The following is a 20,757-nucleotide window of genomic DNA, read 5'->3' on the forward strand; positions in this document are numbered from 1 at the left end:
CCTTTGCAGATGGGGCCACTGATCCCATGTCCCGTAGCTGGCTTGTGGCAGCATTCTATAAGCAGGGTTGTTCAATCCTCTCTCCAGATCACACTCCACTCCACCACGCAGCTTGCTCCTTGGGTTTCTCCCTTACTTTGCCTTGTAATTTAGATATGTTCTTTGTTTAATAAGATCAGTATTATAACAAGGCCCTCATTATAATTTGAAGCTTATGGAGAAGAGGAAAAGCTGAACTAGTTCCCTCTTCTCTATCCCCCTATCCAGTGAGAAACACTGACCAACATCACTTCTCTACTCTCCTTTCTGGGGAGGAAAAGGGGGAGGAGAGGTAAATGAAGATAAAGAAGAAAAGCAGAAGGGATGACAAAATAGAGGGAGAGATAGAAGATGGAGACATAGAAAGAAAGAGAAATAGGTGGGACAAACAGAGAATGAGGGAGAGGAAGAGGAAGGGGCAGGAGGAGCTAGGGAAGGTGGTCCAGGGAGGCAGAAAAAGGGTATCAAATTAAGACTCCACCAAAAGGAGCCAGACACTCCCTATACCCATCCTAACCTGGTTCCACTGTACTTCAAATAAGCAGTTCTACACATATTAAAGACCACAGGTTGCAGCAGTTTTTCCAAAGAAAATTCAGAGATGATAAAGCCAGGGGCATCACATAAACAGATGCAATGTGTTGAGCAATGAAAAATATGCCCATATGGTGAGAACATAATAAATGCATTCATGGCCCAAGAGGAGGATGGGGATGGGCAGTCTTCTTGGTAGTTGTCTTGATCTGTGAATACTGGTATGTGCCAAATGCTGTGTAAATGGAGCTCTTGACATTTGGCATCAGGATTAAACAAGATGTCCCTATGACTGGGACACATGGTGCTATCATTGGCCGTCTCATTTCCCTTCAGCAATCACCGACTTACAGGAGCCCATAATGTCTTCAACAATAAGGAGTCAATAATGATGATAAAGATCACCATGTATTGGAAGTCTATTTTGGTACTGGCGCTCTAGATACATTATCTCATTTAATTTTCACAATGATCCTATACAGAGGTAATATAATCTAAATATCTGGTCCAAAGTCTGTGTAATCTGGAACAAATTAACCTCTTGGTGCCTTGCCTTGGTTTTCTCATCCATAAAATGGGATTAATCGTGATGTCTACCTCAGAGAGTTATTTTGAGAATTAAATGAGACATTATAAATAGAAAGCACAACAGGGCCAGATACATTGTAAGCACTTAATAAATATTAGGTGAAATCATTGTTGATATTACTATATTTATGGATGAGGAAACCAAACTCAATGAAGTTAAATAACTCGCCCGAGGTCAACAGAGATCAGAACAGGGATTGGAGCCCTGGGATATCATGAGCTGTGGATATTTGTTTTTCATTACTCTATCTGTATTAACTGGTTCCAAAGATCCTGTATTCAATTCAGCCTTTCAGGAAAAAATCCAGAAAATCTCTAGCCCAACACAGGGAACATAAAAGGGCACATTACCCAGCTTCTGACATCTTCCCCTTCCTACTCCCCTGTTCTCATCAATAAGAGGAGAAAAGAAATCCATGTCCAATCTCTTCTTCAGTTATTCTCATATCTATAGAGGCCCTCTTTGACAAATGCCATGAATATTGATACTTACACAACTAGAAATAAACAGGCACTTATTGAAAGTTAGGTAAAAAAGAATATAATGCCTTTGTGTCAAGTCCACGGGCATTTTGAACGCCATGAGATGTGAATGTCATCAGTTGACTTATAAAAGGAATGCGTTCATAAGTATAAAGCTGGAGAGGAGAAAGCACTAAATTAAAGTCAGAAAACTTGCTTATATCCTTCCAATCACCAAATATTTATTGGGTATCTACCGTTTGCCAGCCACTGTTCTAGGTGATATGGCTGCAATATTAAACAAGGCAGACACAGGCTCTGTCCTCATGGCAGTTCTAGCCTAGATGGGGAGATGTTCTTAATCAAGTAGATGACCATATATTTAATTACACTAGTGGTAAGTGCTGTGAAAAACAAGTACCTGAAGCTACCAGAGTGTATAACAAGTCAGAGAAGGCTTCCTGAGGAAGGGCCATTTAGGCTGAGTAAGAGTTGTCCCAATGAGCACAGGAGAAGGGGGAAGCCTTTCTAAAGACAGATTTGGGTGAGTGGGAGGAGCTGAAACAGGTCAGTGAGCAGGAAGAGAACAGCTCTGCGCTAAGCCACTGAGGACTTCAGTCAGCTCAACTCCCCACAACTCTGTCCTTTACTGGAAAGTAAGCGTGATATAAAACTTGAAAGTGCTCTCTAGTTTCCTCAAATTCTCTAGATTCCGCTCCCCTGTGTCTGAATCAAGGGCATACCATAGAGTGAGAAGATTCTGGTCCAGAACAGAACCCATCTTCGTTGACAGTGGCTCATTCAAACGTAGGAAGCAAATATAAACTGCTCCTAGGACAGGAGAACCATCATTTCTTTCCTGCATCTTCAACATCCCATACTGGTTTCCCAAAAGGCTCAGAGACAAGTGCTCCAACTCCAAAAGGAACGTCAGGGATAGATTTTATGACTTGCCACTCCAAGTCCTGGTTTGGTTAATGGACTATTAATGATCTACCTGAATTCTCCAATTTCCCCCTAAGAAAACAATGAAATGAAAAGTTAAGACTTCCAATGTCTCCAGATAGAATGAAATACAATGCACTTTAAGAAATACTTTGGTCGTTTTACTGCTATTAATCAGGTATCCTAAAAACAATGGTTTCTTTCACAAGGTAACAGTTGCAATCGGGCTGTACGTGAAATTTTATTGTTTAATAAGGCCCTCTACTGGCAATCTCCAAAAACACAGTCTCTTTCAAATTATTTTAAGTAAACTATTTTAACTATTCCAAAAATAAAATATCTCACATTCCTGACTATACAAATCTGTGCAGAAAGAATGAGTGAGAAGCAAAGGAAAAAGTGAAGAAATAAATGTCATTTCGAGTGGGCCATTCATTTAGCTATTCACGAAATAACATTTCACGAAGCATCATTTGCTTTTTTCTAATGAAGCTATTCTAGATGTCAAAGGTACTCAGAAACAAAGGATTTTTCTGCAGTAAAATGTATCAAGTATTCATGGAACCATAAAACCAAATTATGAATGTTATTTACCAACTACAATAAACCAGATCATTTCTGTCTGTTTACCCACATGTGAGTAATTGACTATAATTAGAATAAAAGAAATGTTGACAGCATGCCTTTTTAAATTGCTTCCGATATGGCACAACTAATAATTAACTTCTCCTGCTTGACAACTGACAAAAAAACAGTATATGGTGATTTGAGAATTTATTCATATAAAAAGAATGCTTTAAAAGTAGATTATCTTTGACACATTTGTCAAAGGGCTATTGAAACAAATGGGAAAACTTAGCTATAGATTCCTAGAAAACTAAGTAAATTTTTTAAATGAGGCAATTAATAAGTTTAGAAAAATATTTTTAACAGAAAAGAAATTTGATCACAATAAATTGACACAACAGTAAAGATTATTTATACTGATGATAAAAATAAGCATTGAATATACATTTAGTCAAAATTGTGATATAATTCTATTGGAGAATGGAAAGGTGTGAGACTGTAAGAAATCTACATTGTGGGGCCGGCCTGGTGGTGCAGTGGTTAAGTTTGCACGTTCTGCTTTGGTGGCCCAGAGTTCGCCAGTTCGGATCCCGGGTGCAGACATGCCACCACTTGGCACGCCATGCTGTGGTAGGCGTCCCACATATAAAGCAGAGGAAGATGGGCACAGATGTAAGCTCAGGGCCAGTCTTCCTCAGCAAAAAGAGGAGGATTGGCGGTAGTTAGCTCAGGACTAATCTTCCTCAAAAAAGAAAAAACAAACAAAAAAGAAATATACATTGTAATCTACCATGATGAGAAATAAATAATTTGACATTATAAATAGATATAAAAACATTACTTAAAAATATTACAGAAAAAGCAGCTAAAAGAGTGGAAAAGGCTTTGAGGAGCAAGACTGGGGAACAGGGAAAGGCAGGATGGCTTAGGGACTGCAAAATATATATATACATACGCAATGATTATATACATTATATGAACATTTTAGTACTATCATTTAATGTATATATACACATATTGGGTGTATAAATATATATATTCTATATTTTAAATATTAATACAAATATATATTATATATAAAATATAAATATTTTATATTTTAAATATAACTATATTTTATATATAACTATGTAACTTTCTATATAACTATACATATTATATATATAACTATAGATATATACATAACTATTTTGGCTTTCTAAATTATGAGCATGTATTACTTTAAAAAGTTTGTAAAAACCGGTTAGCACTGACAACGGAAACCATTTGGGACATATCTTTTGAGCTGGCCTGGATCAGTGTTCTATGTTTCCAGATTCAATTTGCCAAATGAAGCAAGTACCCTTCGTGGAGCAGTTTGTTAGACATGCATCTCGACAGGAACACTTGTTCCCACATTTCAGAACAGTTCCTCTTTCAACACCATAATATTTATCTGCCATATTATTATCCAAGCTTATGTTCCAAAATGGGTTTGGGACTTTCCTCTTGAACTCAGTCCATTGGGCTCCTATAGTGCATCCAAATTCTACTCAAAGGGCTCACTAATCCAGAAAGTTTATTTCTAAGAGGAGAGATCTGGTTTCTTGCCCTGAAAAAGACCAAGATTAATTTATATAACTACTGGGAAGTACCTTGTGTAATTGAGGCTTCCAAACCGACACGACACACTTCATTAGACAAGTATGTATTGGGGCATAGTAAATGTTGTGGGTAATGTTCTATGTATCCGAGAGATTTATTATTTCATCTGTAAAGAAAGCACAGTTGGGAATCCCAAATTCCAAAGGCATTAAACTTTGTAGAATTAGGGAAGTGGAGAAAAATAAGGCTCTAAGATACCTTGTTTTAACTGGTTCTGTGACTTGCCAGTGTTCAGCTGCAACCATTCTGGCTATTTAAATCCACTCTCTCAAAATACTACCACTTCCTTTGGTAAACTTTTCTAGGGACCAACCAGACAGCCAACCATTATCTCTGATTTTATTTTTTTAATCTAAATCCCCTGGATTACACTTTTGACCAAGCTGAACTCAGCCTACCAACACCCATACAAAGAATGCAAATAATCTTCATGTTTAGCCATAAACTTGGGCTGACCTGCAAAGGCATTCATATCTGAGATTAAAAGAAAAACAAAAATACCAAAGCACTGGGCATGGGCTTTAGACACTTCTGGAAGACTAGAAAACGTGAACCACCAGCTCAACACGTTGGCACCTAGAAGTGTTCATCTAATTTGCTGCTCTGCCAGTACAATCAGGCCAGGGGAAGACAAGAGAAATCAAAGTTCCATCGTGGGAAAAGCTCATGAGAAAAATGGTCTTCCACATCTAGAGAGCAGTACAACGAAAGATTCAGAGTGTGGGCTCGGGGTTCAAATCCTGCCTCTGCCTCCTACCGCCCATGTGACCTTTGCACATAACCTCATCTTTCTGAACCTCAGTATCTTTGCTTGGAAAATAAATATAATGATCATGAGGTAGCACATGCAAAGAGTTTAGAAATGTACCTGGTACATAGTAATCACTCAATAGTGATTATGGAGAAGAAAAAGATTTGAAACCTTCTGTTACAGTGCCAATCAAGCATGCCTTCATACACTTTTTTTCGTCATTTATTGGGAACTCACTCTGTGCCAGATGTTGAGCTATGCATGAGATTACAAGTTTGGCAAGGGCCTGGAGGATAAACTGGGTGGATGGAGAGGTGCCACGGAGAAGAGCTTAAAGTGGAGAGGGGCTAAAGAACATGCAAGCCCATCATGTTTGTGTAAAAGCAGCAGCTCCTGGTAGCTAAGCCAGTAATTGCCATCCATCAGAATCACCTGAGAGACTTTTCTACTATGCCTGGGTCTGAATCCCACCTTGGGGATACTGATTCATCACATCTCAGGTGGGACATGGGAATCTGCAAGGTAAATAATGACAACAGCTAACACTCATTAGTACTTAATATATGCCTGGTACTGTGCCAAGTTTTAGCTGTATGAATTTATTTAATCCTCTGCCATGCCCCCATGAGGTACTCTTATTATCCACATTTTAAAGATGAGAAATTCAAACAGAAAAGTTAAGTGAATTAACCAAGATCATAAAGCCAGCAAGCAGTGGAAGCAGGACGTCAGCCCAGGCAGTTTAGCTCCAGAGACCAAGGCCTCCATCACTACGCCACTGATGGAAGATTCAGATGAGCTGCCAGGCCAGGAACCTCCAGGACAGATATATACGTTCACGCAGATGGGCGGAGAGGAATGAACCAGGGTAGGCTGGCAGACGCCACATCAGGACATCACAAGCAGAGTCTGCCCTTGAAGGCCTTCAATCACGGTGAAGAAGAATTTAAAGCCACTCAGAACAATTATGTGGTCATTTTGCTAACCACGTGCAGAGGCCTCGGTGTTTGGTGCAGGAAACGGAATATCTAAGATTAGCAATTCACTCATTCATTTATTTAGTATTATGCATTGAACAATGACTTTACACCAGGTGATGTGCATCTAGGAAGTTGTTTTCAATGGGAAGAGGTATTTAACTATGCAGCAAAGAACTGCAGCTCCCCAGCAAAAGTCAGCACAAGACACAATGAGACTCTAAAGAAGGGAATCCTCACTTTGACCTGGAGAGTCCACAGAGGCATCCAATAGGCAGGGGTGTCAGGGGCAAAGAAGGTTCCAGAGAGAAAAGGAATGTAGGATGTGAGTGGAATCTAGGTGAATGTTAGAGTCTGAGGTCCAGGCTGCAGTGAGAGAATAAGAGGGAGGAGGAATCAATGAGAAAGTGAAGAGAAGGTTCTACTGGCAAGAAGGGCCTCAAAGAGGAGGTAAAAAGGCAAGGTGTGGTCAATAAGAAGAAGTTTGAGACTTGGAACGAAAGCAGAAGCACCAAATGTCAGAACTAGGAGCACCTTATATCTGTCAACCAGTACCCAATGCAAAAAGGCCTTCTGTACTATTTCAACTGCCAGAATCCCCTTCCTTGCCTTTAGGCCATCAACTGTGAAATAATCACGGAGTTCTCTTTGGTTCTCTAGCAAAAATAATGAGGAACAGAGACATTAAGAAACATACCCGGAGCCAAAGACAAAACAGCAACGTTCTCCCTTTGCCAGACCACCTTCATCCATACACCTCACACAGCCCTGCCCCTACAAGACGGCCATTAACCATGAATGGGTCCTACTTCTTCCATAATCTTCAGGAAGTGAAACATGGAAGGCGTGTAAGAATGAGCCCGGGAGACTGAGTTTCTGGGTGTAGCTCTGCCACCGTCTTGCCGGGTGACTTTGGACAAATCTCTTCCCCTTTTTGTGCCTAAGATTTTCTTCAGTAAAAGGATAAGCTTTGAGTAATAGTTTGAAAACTTTTAAAGCACCAAATCACTTATTTTAATTGAAAATTCACAAAAAGCACTGAGCTTTAAGACAAAACACATATTCAAGCAAGGTGTGCTCTGATGGAAACTTTGGAGCTGACAAACACACAGGAGGTTGCCCACCTTACAACTCCATGGAAAACAGTGGAATATTTTAAGACCTTTCTGGCACTGGTTTCTTAGAATTCTCTGAGACTAGAGAAAAAGGGAAAGGCAGGGAAGGCTGTGACTGCTCTCCTGGGCTGGTGACAGAGCAGCTGAGTTGAGGAGCAAGCCAGGTCTCCAGGAGTGAGTCACGGGGTTCGCGTGCAGGAGTTAAGAGGCTAACAGCCACTTCTTGCCAATCCGTGCAGCAGGGCTGTCAGTTCTAGATGGCAGGAATCAGCCGTGATTTGCTACTGGCTGCAAGGGGCTGAACTGCAGACGCTGAGGCGCAAACCCAGCCGCGTGAAGCACGCAACAGAGAGAGAAATTCACACGGCTCTTAAGCAGAACTTCCAGGTGGCCCAGGGCAGTCAGCTGTGCTAAGAGGGAGCCTGTGTACAGGCTGGCGGCATACGGACCCCCCTCTTCCTATTCCCTAAAGAATATCTGGAGAGTTTTAAAAAGTTGGGATGACAGTGCAAGAGAGGATGTGGACCTTGAATCCTGACCTAGCCGAGTGTCCAAGTTTGACTTTTGCAGTAGTACATTAATTCAGCTTCCCAACTCAAAAGACAAGTCAGAACAGTGAAAATTTCTCCAGATACTCAACGGGAAAAAATCCAGATAGAAACGGTTTCAGTTTCAAAACATTTTTCTATACTTTCGGATTCTCCAAGAATGAATGAGCTTGGGTGTGTGGGGGTGGGGGAGGGGGGTGCGTGTGTGGGAAGAGGGCTTAGGCAGGATGGAACGAGACACTGTAAACAACCTGCACATATTAGAAATCTATAAACCACAGAAAGGATCAGAGACAAAAAGTGACTTCCCCCCCTCCTGCACACAAGCTAATTAAAAATTAGCTTTATAGTTTTGTATTAAAATTCCTAGGTCAATCTAATAGTTTTTTGTATGGCTGGTTGCTTTTTATTTTTTTAAAAAAAATTCCAATCTCCCCGCAGAGGCAAATAAGGATTAGGAATTCAGTATCTTGTTATCCTCTCAGTCCTGGTGCCTGTTCTCAGAGACAGGAGCCCTGTGCACCTAACCCGTCAACTTTAGCACACTATAATTACTTGGAACAAATGCATACTTGTGGCAGCCGAGAGAGCCTGTAGAAATACGTAAACATCATCATCTCACATTAAAAGGAAAGCAAGCTGTACAAATAAGAAAAACTGTTAACAAGAGTTAAAAAAAAATGCCAACAGTCTTACTTGCAGTTAGCTCTTCAGTCAACACATATCACAGTCCTGGAGACAGACACAGGAACTGCAACAACTCTCTCCAGCTAAAAATTTCCTCCCGAGTTTATCCTCTGTTTATTTTTGAAGCATTAAAAGGCCGCGCTCACAGAACACACTCAATTTTCCTGAACATCCAAAGCAGCAGTGAAGTCCTGCAGCGAACTCGGAGCAAGTTTGCGGAGACTCGCTCCCTCGGCTGCGGCTCCGTGGTTGCTCCGAGCTTGTAAATACAAGCTCCGTGGACAAAGTCCCAAATGACATCACTGGCAGCTGCTTATTGTTGAGTCTTTATTAACTGACTGTCAAAAAGAAAGGAGGGGGTGGGGAGCAAGAGTATCTTTTCTGCAGCAAAAATCGGCATCTTGGAGTGGATTCCAGTTATACACGCGGAAATAATCCCATTGATTCAAATTTTCGAGAGCTTGCTTTCTCTCGAGTCAGATCCTTTCTCCTGAAAAAGGCAGCGAATCCCCTCCCCTAATTTGTGCTGAATAAATTGAAGATGTGGAGGAAAAATCTCAAATGCCAGGAGGGCCCTACCACGTTGTTTACCCACCTGTTTCCAGTCTGTTCAGAGTTGGACGATTCATAAATATATGAATATTAGTTATGCCTTATATTGCCTAACAAGTGTTCCTGTGATATATATACCTGCTAACATTTTTTCTAGATGGATTGTCCCAGGTTGCAACTCTTTTACAGTAGCCTCTAAAGCTTCTCAACTCGAGGTCAAAGGAAGGGCTCCCTGAAATCATCAGCAGAATTGTTCGTGTGTGCAAACAGGTGGGTTTTTCCTGAGACGAATGCTGGAAGCTGTCTTCAGATTCTCAAAACTTTAATGACCTACCTACACCACCCCCATCATGCCAAAAAATAAAAAACAAATAAATAACTGCTGCCAAGTATTTCTAACAATCTCAAGGACTACTGTAAACCCCACCCTCTTCCCACTAGCAAGATAAAAGTGGGCACTTTTGCCCCTATTTTCCCCTATTTTGTGGAATCTCTCTTTCTCTGTCAGCTGGGTCTTATTTGCAGTTTTTGTAGTTATCTCCCACCCACGGCTAGCCCCACCTACAGAAATCCACAAATCCCAGCCCAGTCTCTGCCACGGAGCTCAACATGGAGCTCAACTCAGACCGCTGTTTTCCTTCCTTCCTCTGAACTGCTTATAATGATGCTGACTATTTATATTTATTTGTTGCTTTTTATATACCGACTTGTATTTTTAGCTTGTTTTTTAGCCATCTGTGTTCTGTCTCCCCAACTCAGTTTGAAAGGTCTTTGAGGGCAACCATTGTGTTGTGTTATTTGTTTATACCCAAATCGCTTGCCATAGTGAAACTTAAACAGGAATGGGAGGAGGAGGGCATTGCGGGTGGGGGCAGGAATAAGGTTCGCAGATTCCACGGGATGGGGTGTATATTTAGATTAAGCACTCTCCCTGCCATTGAAAAACAATGACCTCACATCTTACTACTTACCCACAGTGGATGCTCACTGCACATCCAAAAATTATTTTCTCAAAGAGCAGTGATGGATTGTGGATTTGGTAGGGTATCAAGATCCCAAAATATACCACATTCATGAAGAAATCACTTAAAGACAGTGTGTATCCTGTATGCCACTAATGGATTTAAATTAACACAATATTTACGGAAAGCAAACTAGAAGTACCCAAAGATTTTATAAGTACACACCTTTACACCCAGCAATTCCACTTTTCCAGAGCTCACAAATATGCTTGCTAAAGAGCCCAAGGATGGTTCAAGAAGCATTATTTATAAACCAATAAAGTAGAGACAACTTGACAATATGAGAAAAGGTAAATTATAAAAATTACTGCATATGTGTAGAACTTAAGAGTTTAAAAAATTGAGGTAACTGCATCTACTGACATGGAAGGAAGTAGGCAGTGGCTTGTTGAATGAATAAAGCAGATTGCAGTATAGAAGGTAGCATGCAATGGGACGAATTATACAAATCATTAACAGTGGTTGTCCTTGGGGAGTGAGGTAGGGGAACTTTCACTTTTGTATGTTTCTGTGTGGTTTGACTTTTTTTTTCCATGAGCATGTTCCACTTTTGTTACTAAAAATAATAAAAAGTACATGGTTGTACAATTTTCAAACTAAATCACAAAAAGAAACCTACACAAGAAGACACCTTCTGCAAGTGTCTGACATACAGTAGGTGCTCAACAAAGACCTATGGATTGGCTGCCTCTTTGTAGAGTTTCTGGTAGGATGCAGCAGTATGTGGGGATGGCATGGGGTAAAGAAGAGGGAGAATGAGGCACTGAGTGTTTATTCCTGATGGAATGACCAATCCCCTTTCCATTACATTTGAGGACCTATTTGAAAACCTCTTAGACTCTCTCCACCTTAAGAAATGATTAAAGTTAAGTGCTCAGAACATAAAGTGCTGACCTTTTGCTTGTGCAATTGCCGTTTGACAAATGGAGTTTCAAGGTAAGACAAGTATGAACCACTTTGGTTCAGTTCGCTGGTTGCCAGCAAGCACTGGGGGGAAAGTCAGACAACTTTTAAGGGCACAGGTTTGCCAGGCCCCTTGTCATGGCTGGTCATTAGGGAACTCTCCGGGGAGGTTAGGAAAGTCTAATCCACAGGAGTGTTCAGAGCTTTCTTAAGGAGGGACTCGGGGCTGTGAAAGTCAGTGGCCTGGAATGATGGCACAAAACACAGGTCTGTCTCCCCTACAAATGGCCCACAGGGCCTCTACAGTGGAAAGCCATAGGCATAAGCCATACATTAGATACTGTATTTTTCTTTAGGGGAAAAAGAAAATCCAAGAAAACAAACCATTGAAAATTTCCACCAAGGTAAGACAGGTTTTTCAAAGCACCATCCCCATTCCTCTAGAGAATACTGGCGTCTTGTCTTACTTCCTAGCGAGAAGATATCTTGAGTGTAATAATTTCAAAGAAAGGAAAGCACAGCCCATAGCTCCTGCATGTTTTTGCTTTGCTCAGATCCACATATCATAGGAACCTGAGGCCAGCTTCTGTTTAAAAGCACATTTGGAGCCCGCTGAGTGTGATAGGGTCACACTTTCCCAAGGGGAGAGTTAAATACAAGTATTTAACTTGACTTACAACTTAGTATAAAAATAAGTAAGGGAATGGGGAGGCAGGGGGAGTTTTTCCCACCTCTACCAGGTGATGGCTAAAGCTGCTGCCAGAATCACCTCCCCCTGCTGACACGCCTGGCCCACCTTCCCACTGAGGGCCCAGCTCCAGTGCCTTCTACTCCTCCATTCAGGCAAGTTCCGCTCTCCCACGAAGCCTGCTCTCACCAGGGAGGACTGCCAAGCAGTGTTATAATAGGCATATGTCTATCTATTTATCTGTTCATTTTTTAAAATGTCTTCTGCTGTATTCTTCATGTTTAAGCATTTTCTATCTTAAACTGGAAAATCCCTAAAGTCAAAGACGGTAATCAGATCTGCACGGTGTGAAACGCCTTGGAGGTGCTTGCTGGTGATGACTGTGTGTTACTAGGGACCCACCAAGACTCTCATACCAGGTCCAGCGTCTTCCTCCAGTGTCTGGTTTCCCTCTCTCTCCCCCTCTTACCCTGATAAACAACTGTAACTACTGTCATTTATTAAGCACTTTTATGGGTCATTTGCTTTAAATGCATCATTTAATTTACCTTTAAAATAACCCAGTGAGTTAGATACTATGATTATCACTCCCCTTTTACACCTGAGGAAACTGAGGCCCAGAGAGATATGTTACTTAAGTAATTTGACTATGATCACACAAATAATAAGGAGCAGATCCACCATTTCAACTCTGCCTGACCTTCCAGCGTCCTGTGGAGGGCTAGCTCCGTTGAAAAGAATTGGTATACCAACATGAATAAGGAAAATTTGAATTATAAGCATGTAGCCATCATTAAAGTACTCAGTTCTGATTCCTATATACAGATATATGGCTAGACATTCAACAGACCTTCAGACTTCAATCTCAAACTAGCGTGACTTCTGCTCCTTTCCATAACCCAACCCCTCCGCTTAGCTTGTAGAAGAGATATAGTGTAGGCCTCAAGGAGAGGGGTAGAGACCATGGGAATCAGATTCTCAGGGCTTAGTCTCAGTGCTGCCATGGAGGAAATGCTCCATACCCTGGGACATGGGCAAGATCCACCTGCGGGAAGGAAAACATCGTGGAGGGCAGGCATTTAAGTGTTTACTGCTGATTTCCCTTTATGCTGAGAGCCTTCAGGAACTCCTACTCCTTTGCTCCAATATCTATCTTTTCTCATGGAGCTAATGGTTCTACCAGGGCTTAAGAGATGGCCTGTGGCCAGCCAGTCTACCCTGTAAGAGTTAATATGATCAGAAACAGGAAACGGAAGAGATTTTAGAAGGAGTCACATAGCAGATTTTAGATTTTAGAAGGAGTCAGCATTCCCCACAAAAAACTAGCATGGCTTTGAGAGTGTGAGTCTTAGGGGCCCTGAGAATCTGCATGTTTAGAAAGTGGCCACATCATTCTCATGCAGATGGTCCCCAGACCATAGTTTAAGAAGTACTGGTTATAACGAGGGGAGTAAATATATGACTCTCTTGTCTATAATCAGACATTGATAAAGATCTTGTAGCTTTGTCCAGGTTCCTTAGGAAAAAAGCAATCAATGAGCAAATTCCTGGTAACTACTGCCTACAATAGATCACATCTGACACAAAGTTGGTGCACAAAGTGCGAAAACCAGTGCCACATTGATGGTCCTAAACACATCATCAGATAAAGACATGTATAGGCTTGAATCGCTGCAGATGTTATAGTAGTCCCCCTACATAAATCAGACAGAAACCAGAGCAAACCATGAAGTGTGAAGAAGTCCAACAAAGTTCAGATTACTCCCATAATGACTGCTTTGATGTATTTCACAATATATCAAATTTCAAACTTACAAGTGCTTTTCCCTTATTGGGGGAGGGAGGGCTGCTTGCTGGAACTCTCAGCACACATGTAGTCTATCTATTGGGTTGTTCACACTCGCGGGATGCCAGGGACCTCTGGAGAGGGACCTGATATGGCACATGTTTGTTGAAAGGGATGATGAAAGGGAAGGTTGTAAAATTTTACCAACTTTGAAAATTTGCCTGGGACCTGTCCTGGAAATGAGGTGCTAGCCTCTCATCCGTTTTCTTTCTCAACCAGCCCAGGCTCCAGGCCCAGCCCAGGGAGGTGCAGCAAGGGTTAATGTCTCTAAGGCACTGGAAGGCTCTGATGAAAGGCCCTATGTAAGTATAAAGTATCACTGTGGAGTTGCAGGATTTTATTTCAGCCTCCTCATTGTGTTGTTGACAGTGCATACTGTGAGTTTGACATTTTTAACTACTTTGCTTGCCCCACATAAAAGGGGCTGGGCAAGAGAAGGTGGGAAAAGGGGACGGGGGGGAGCCATATTCTTCCCCCAACTTCTATTTTACACAAATCTAGAGCACAGCATTAAAGTCTGGTTGGCATGCCGGGTCGGACAATGCTACTTCAGAGATTTATGTAAATTCATTAAACTACAAGATGCAAGTTGCCTTCCTTTTAACCTGAGAACAGAGTCCTCCTGAAATCAGAGCCTGACGGAGGCCTCAAGGGACATGGTTGTCTGTAAACTGAGAAAGCAACTCATTTTGTGGCCCATGGTGATTGTCTAAATAAAAAGACCCTGAGTTTGATTTGCACCAGATACCGAGAGGCCATTAAAATCAGTGATCGGGCTAAGGGAAGGAAGGGGATGGGGCCAGCTACTGACTTTTCCCTGGTGTGTGAGAACTGGATTGCTGTGTGATTAGAGCCTTCAATAAAGCCTGCCCAGGATGGCATCAACAGTCAGCTCCCCATGGTTCCTAAAACACTGGGGCTCTGCCGCCTAATAGCCCCTGTCCCCGCGGCCTCATACTAGTGGCTGACAACAGCCCTGGGATGGGAAGAGGAAAGGTTGATAACAGGCTAGGACATCCCAGGGCGGTGGCACCCCAGGAAGGAGGAGGCCGATCCGGAGGGGACAGACTCCCAGGCTCTGGAACCTCTGCCTGCATTTGCCCAAGAGGCCAGCAGAGCCCTGGGCTGACTTGGGAGCACTCAGGTGGCCCCACTGTTCCTCTTTTCATGCTGACAACGCTTCTTAAGTTAAAAACAAAAGTGGAGATGCTGGTAGGCAAGGCAGGTCAGGGATCTGTCAGAGGGGTGGGCTGGAAGAGGGGTATGCCTTTTCTTCTTTCCTCTTTTTTCTCCTTTGGAATCACACGTGCGCACGCACACGCACAATATGATTTCTTTTCTCTGATTGCCTGATAATTTAAGCTCCAGAAACACCTTATGTTTGTGGCAAATATTCGTTCTTCAAGGTTCTTTAGGAAACACGTCCTTACAGATAAGATAGAGTGAGGCAGCCCTCCCCAGCATCTGTCCCCAGCCACACAGCCCTGGGAAGTCAACAGAAGTGGCAGAAAAGGAGAGGCGGGGACGGAGGGGCGGAGCAGGGAGAGCTGCCAGCTCAGATGCAAAGAGCACCTGAGGGAACCCAGGGCGGAAGCTCCCCGGGATGCAGCAGGCTGGGCCTTGCCCCAGTGGGCTTTTCCAGGTCCAGGACTGGCCTCTCACCCTTGCCAACAGAGGGGAAAGCCTTCACCCTCCAAGTATGGATGATGCACATATAGCCTTTCTTCTAGGAAAAGGTGTGCCTATTCTTTCCTTGTATTCACAGACAAAGCTCACTGTGGTGTGGAGAAATGGTCCTTTGCCCAGGAACCACAGTCTCAGAATCCTCCCTGAGGAGTCAGAAAGCCTGGGGGACCCAACTCTGGGCTATTAGACCTTTGGAGATAATAAAGTCCCTCAGCTCTACTGTCACTGCTATTTTAAATTTTATATCTTAAATAAATCCTAAAAATCTGCTGGTGGGGAAATTAAAGTATAGCCTTCCTATTCAGAAAGGAGAATAACCGTTGAATTTATTAGTTATTTATTATTTCGACTGATTGTAATAACGTGAGTCTTATTGGTCAAGTTCATAAGATGCTATTGTTAGGTTAGAAATGGCTTAATGGAGGCCGGCCCAGTGGCGCAGCAGTTAAGTTCGCATGTTCTGCTTCTTGGCGGAATGGGGTTTGCTGGTTCGGATCCTGGGTGTGGACATGGCACCAGTTGGAAAGCCATGCTGTGGTAGGCATCCCACGTATAAAGTAGAGGAACATGGGCATGGATGTTAGCTCAGGGCCAGTCTTCCTCAGCAAAAAGAGGGGGATTGGCAGTAGTTAGCTCAGGGCTAATCTTCCTCAAAAAAACAAAAAGAAATGGCTTAATGATGTGGCTAATACCTTCTGAATAAGTATTAAAATGATGAATTCCTTGTTTTATAAGAAAAAGGGTGTGGTTAGTATAATAAAGAGGGTTTGGAATGTTATTTTAGCAATAGTATACTTTCAAAATGAAATCTTAGGTAGAATTTGGCTACGTAAACAAATTCAGAGGGTGGTATCCTTGGGTGAGGTCCTACAGCCCATCCTGCCAGCCCTCCCCCACTCCCACCTGCCCAAAGGAGCAGAGAAAGGACATACATATTTAGGCAGGACCGGATGAATTGAACTAAATGACATTCTTTCCTTGTCTACTCCATCCCTTATCGATCCTGCCCTCTGAGCTCTTTTGACCCAAACCTTGTGCACCACGCAATTTAGCCCTTAATTATACACAGCAAAGACTTGTGTGTTCACATCTGCTTTTGGTAGGCAACTCTTACCTCCCAGCCAGGTTGGTATCATCTTGACGCAGAGAGCATATTCTATAATTCAGTAGTTCCCTCTGTAACAGCGTGGTGCTAGGCAGGTGCAAGCTGTTTGAATAAACAGGGTTTTATTCCAATTGTGGAAGGAGACTTAAAGTCACAGGAGGCCTAAAAGGTAAGGGTAAGCAGGTAGATTTTATCCAACTTGGGCCGCCAGTCACAGATTTGAATGGGTGGTGGGGGCGTGGGGACGCATCAGGGCCTCAGATAAGGAAACTTGGCTGCCTTTCTTCTTTTTCTCCTTCTTTCTTTTCCTTCTTCAGCTAACCCTCTTCCAAGCCATATGTCAGACACAGATTATCATACCTGCCTGCTCCTCCAAGATGCAATCAGCATCACTTAGTAATGGTGAAAAACATATTGGGAGTCCAGAGAAAATAATATATTATAGTATCGTGTATCATGTATAATAACAAGTCTCATGTGAACTTGAGGGCTATGCCAATGCATTAATGTTTTAAATAATTATTTATCTTTTAGTTTATTATTGAATTTTCTCCTTCAGAGTCACTCACCAAACATTATAGGGAACAGTTTACTGTTCATACAACAAATCCTCATTGAGCACCTCTTGTATGCCAGGCTCCACCCATATTTTGGAATCTGAGCAGCTACAAATACTCATAGAACCTTCTCTGAGGGTCTACTGATTAGGAGATGTAATGGAAACATCCGTTGAAAAAGACATTTTCAACCCTGTTTTGATAAAAATAAGTCAAAATATAGAGGCTATTAGTCTAAGGGTGAAAGATAGTGGCCGAGATTGTGTGTCAGAAAAGTTAAGGCAACCTGACAATCAAGTGCAGCTAATGGAGCCCAAGGCACCAACCTCTTTGGTACAAAGAACTTAGTTATTAGTGGGAATCCCAGTTCATCAATGGAAATTTAATTGTTGACTGAGTGTAAACTATGGTTTACATGAGGTCAGAAAGTCCAAAGGTTACAGTTAGCGAACATATCAGCTTGTCAGAGCCTTTCCTGTAACCTATTCCATATTTTGGAAACAAAGTAAGAAGATTTAGCTCTCATTTCAATGTAGAGACAAGATCAGTTCCCACCAAACCCTTTGGGCCTTGGACTTGGATTAAGCAACCCTTAGAAATGTACTTCCTGAAGCAAGTAACCTCCCCACCCTCCGTGCCAAACTTCCACATCAGCAGTAAATTATGCCCAATCCCAGAAGAGACTCATTCATTCTAGGAGGGAGGAGTGTTGGCTATACCGGAGGTCAAGTTTGGGTGGAAGTGGGCTTCTCACTAACTTTGAAACACATATCACCCCCTGGTGAGAGAGAAAGAAAGAAAGAAGTAGCGGATGCTCTAGAATCAATGAGTTGAGGTCACTTGTAGAGAGAAGACTCCCAGGGTTGTTCTGTAATGCACACAGGTACAGGATCACCCAAATCTGGCTGAAGACTTTGGCTCAGGACCTGGCTTGACCTCTATGGCCCTGTAAGTATCTAGGTGCATTATGGCATTTAGCTCTGGTTTGTGTCTTAGATTTATTGCCTATTTTGCCATTCTTTCCCAATCCTTAGCAGTTTGTTCCAAATAATTTTCTTTTCTGATTCATTGCCCTCATGTTCAGTTTCCTTGTGATCTATATTTATTAGCTGCCGAGTACATGTGAAGCACTGCAGGAACCATCAATAATGTCTCTGTTCCCTGTCACTCTTAACTAGATGGAAAAACATCTGCCCATGTTTTCCCGACACTCTACCTGTCCATTATTCCACGGCTTCAGTTGTGATTCCATGAAGTAGCCTGGAAAAGATTTTCTATCAATCCACTTAGGACCCAGGTTTAACACTAAAGGTCAAGCATCCTGCAAAACCCCTCCATCTGGGCTAACCAAGAGGGTTGATCACCCTAAACCCACCACAGTTTCTTTTCGCGACTTCCCAAAGCCTCATCTAAGTGGAAACAGTGTGTTTCTACACAAATCCCCTAACACCCTCCAAATTGCTTCCAGCGGCCCCTCCCGTGCAGATTCCGCGTGGCTTCTTCTATTTCCCATTGAGCCTCACTTCCTACAGTAACTAAACCTCTGCTCCATTCTTTTGTTTCCATCTTCCTTGCCACCTTTCCTTCCTTCAGCGTTATCCCTTGGAGCAACCTCCTTTACTTCCCCGACCCATCCCTGTAAAAGGCACTTGGCCAAACTGTGAAGTCTTTACAAAGAGATGTTGTGGTGCACCCTCCTGGGAAGGCTTAACCTGTGGAGGACACGGACTTGACGCATCCAGATCTCTCTTCAAGTAGCAGAGAGCCTCCAGCTGCCAGCTCCTTCAGGATTAGCCTTGCCCAAGGGCCAATCCTTCCCGAAGTGGCCCATATCCAATTACTGATCCATGTAGGAATGTAAAAGCCAGGAAATTCTGAACTGATCTCTCCAACAGGCCACATGCATTCCGCAGCAGCCTGGAGGGTTGGCTGAGGCTCTGTGAGCCTGCATCGCAGTTCACCCGCTCCCTATATCCAGTCCACCTTCTTCCACTCCCTTCTGCAGGTGTCCTTCTCCAAACAACATCCCACAATATCCGAACCCAATCACTATACACACTCTGTCTCAGTGTCTGCTTCTAGAGCACCCAACCTGGGTCATAATCTCAAACCTTAAGAACTTTAAGTACAGAAGGGGAAAGTATGGTTTCTCCAGAGTCCTCAGTAAAATCTGTTTTCTTAGATAACTAGGACACTAAATCAGGGTGAGAAATTACAGTCTGGAGAGCCATACGATATGCTCCAGTAGAGAGGCAACCTGACAGATGATCTGAAAGAAACACACACTTAAAGCAGAGCAGCAGCTTCAATAATTAAATAAGATACATAAGGTTAAATAAAAACAGCAGTAACTTCATGATCACAAACATTTATACAGCACTTAGTATGTGCAAATGAACTGAGGCACAAGGTTGAGTAATTGGCTCAAAGTTGTACAGCTAGTGAATGGACAGAGCGAGGATTTTAACTAAGCAGATGGCTCCAAAGTCTCCACGAAACTGTCACTATACATGACGTGAATGTGGCACGTGCACCCTGTGTGTTTGTACTGAGGCTAAAGAAGAGGCTGAACAGTAAGGGAGAAATCTGGTAATGGGGAACCTGGAGACTCACAGGACTCCAAGGGACAGGTCAGATGGGACACGAGAACAGCACATCACAGCGAAGACTAACTCTACGGCAGCTTCTGGCCTACCCTCCATCCTTCCTTTATAGGGCTGAGGCCAGCTCGGGGTTGACCAGGTTAGGTGTGAATGTGAAAGCAGAAAAGTCGGTGTGCCTGGCTAGAGTAAAGGATTTGAATACAGGAATGCAGACAGGACTTGACAGAAATAGGTAATAAAACTGCCTCAGTGGAGGGGAAACAAATGATAAGATGAATGCCCTCATCCCACCCATGGCAATAAACATTGCCTTCCATCATCAATAAGCCACATCAATATTTTGATGACATGACATTCCTTTTTCCCTAGATAAGGAAATCCTCTGTGTTAAGCTGAGACACACCCAGGCTTAATTTAAAACTTCCATGTCAACGTCCCTGTGTGTATCACACACGTACCTTTCTCTCCCCATTACAGTTTCATTGTGAAAACATAATTCCTTCAATTCCCAGCAAATAGGATGGACAAAGAACACCATAAGCATTTTTGGCTTCCATACACGTCAACACAAAAAATAGAGATGAAATTGTTTTCTTTTCCTTTTATCCAACTTTGATGCTACAAAGAAGCTAGACAAACCAGTGAGCCCACTGCCAACACATCGATCAAAAGGCACAGGGCAAGCCATAGACTCCTTCCCTGCTACTCAGGAGGCCAAAGTCTCCCAGCTCCCCTCGTGAATTGTTTGCTCACCCACGAGTTACTGTAAGCTGGAATGACCCAGGTCACTGCTGCTTCTTGGAGATGAATTTTTAAACCACATTCTACCTCCTGCCTCTCTGCAGGAGAAAATAGAAAAAGATGAAGATAGATAATTTTTTTAAATCCTACATTGTAAATTATTCATATTCCTAGTCTTTGGTCAAACAGGATCTAAA

At 42.5% G+C, this 20,757-nt stretch overlaps 1 protein-coding gene across 6 annotated transcripts in view; it reads right to left on the bottom strand.

Annotated features, from left to right (window-relative positions):
• NCKAP5 (NCK associated protein 5) overlaps positions 1-20,757 on the bottom strand; it is a 916,311-nt gene that overhangs the window by 816,450 nt on the left and 79,104 nt on the right. For 4 of the 6 annotated variants that reach the window (XM_046659634.1, XM_046659635.1, XM_046659631.1 and 1 more), the window contains exon 1: positions 8,867-9,077. The exons of the other annotated variants lie outside the window; for them this stretch is intronic. The gene's annotated coding sequence lies outside the window, so the exon portion shown is untranslated. Of the gene's footprint in view, positions 1-8,866; positions 9,078-20,757 lie in introns of those variants that run through there. 6 annotated transcript variants of the gene reach the window in all.

This window comes from Equus quagga, chromosome 4 (assembly GCF_021613505.1).
Source record: "Equus quagga isolate Etosha38 chromosome 4, UCLA_HA_Equagga_1.0, whole genome shotgun sequence".
NCBI classification, from domain to species: Eukaryota; Metazoa; Chordata; class Mammalia; order Perissodactyla; family Equidae; genus Equus; species Equus quagga.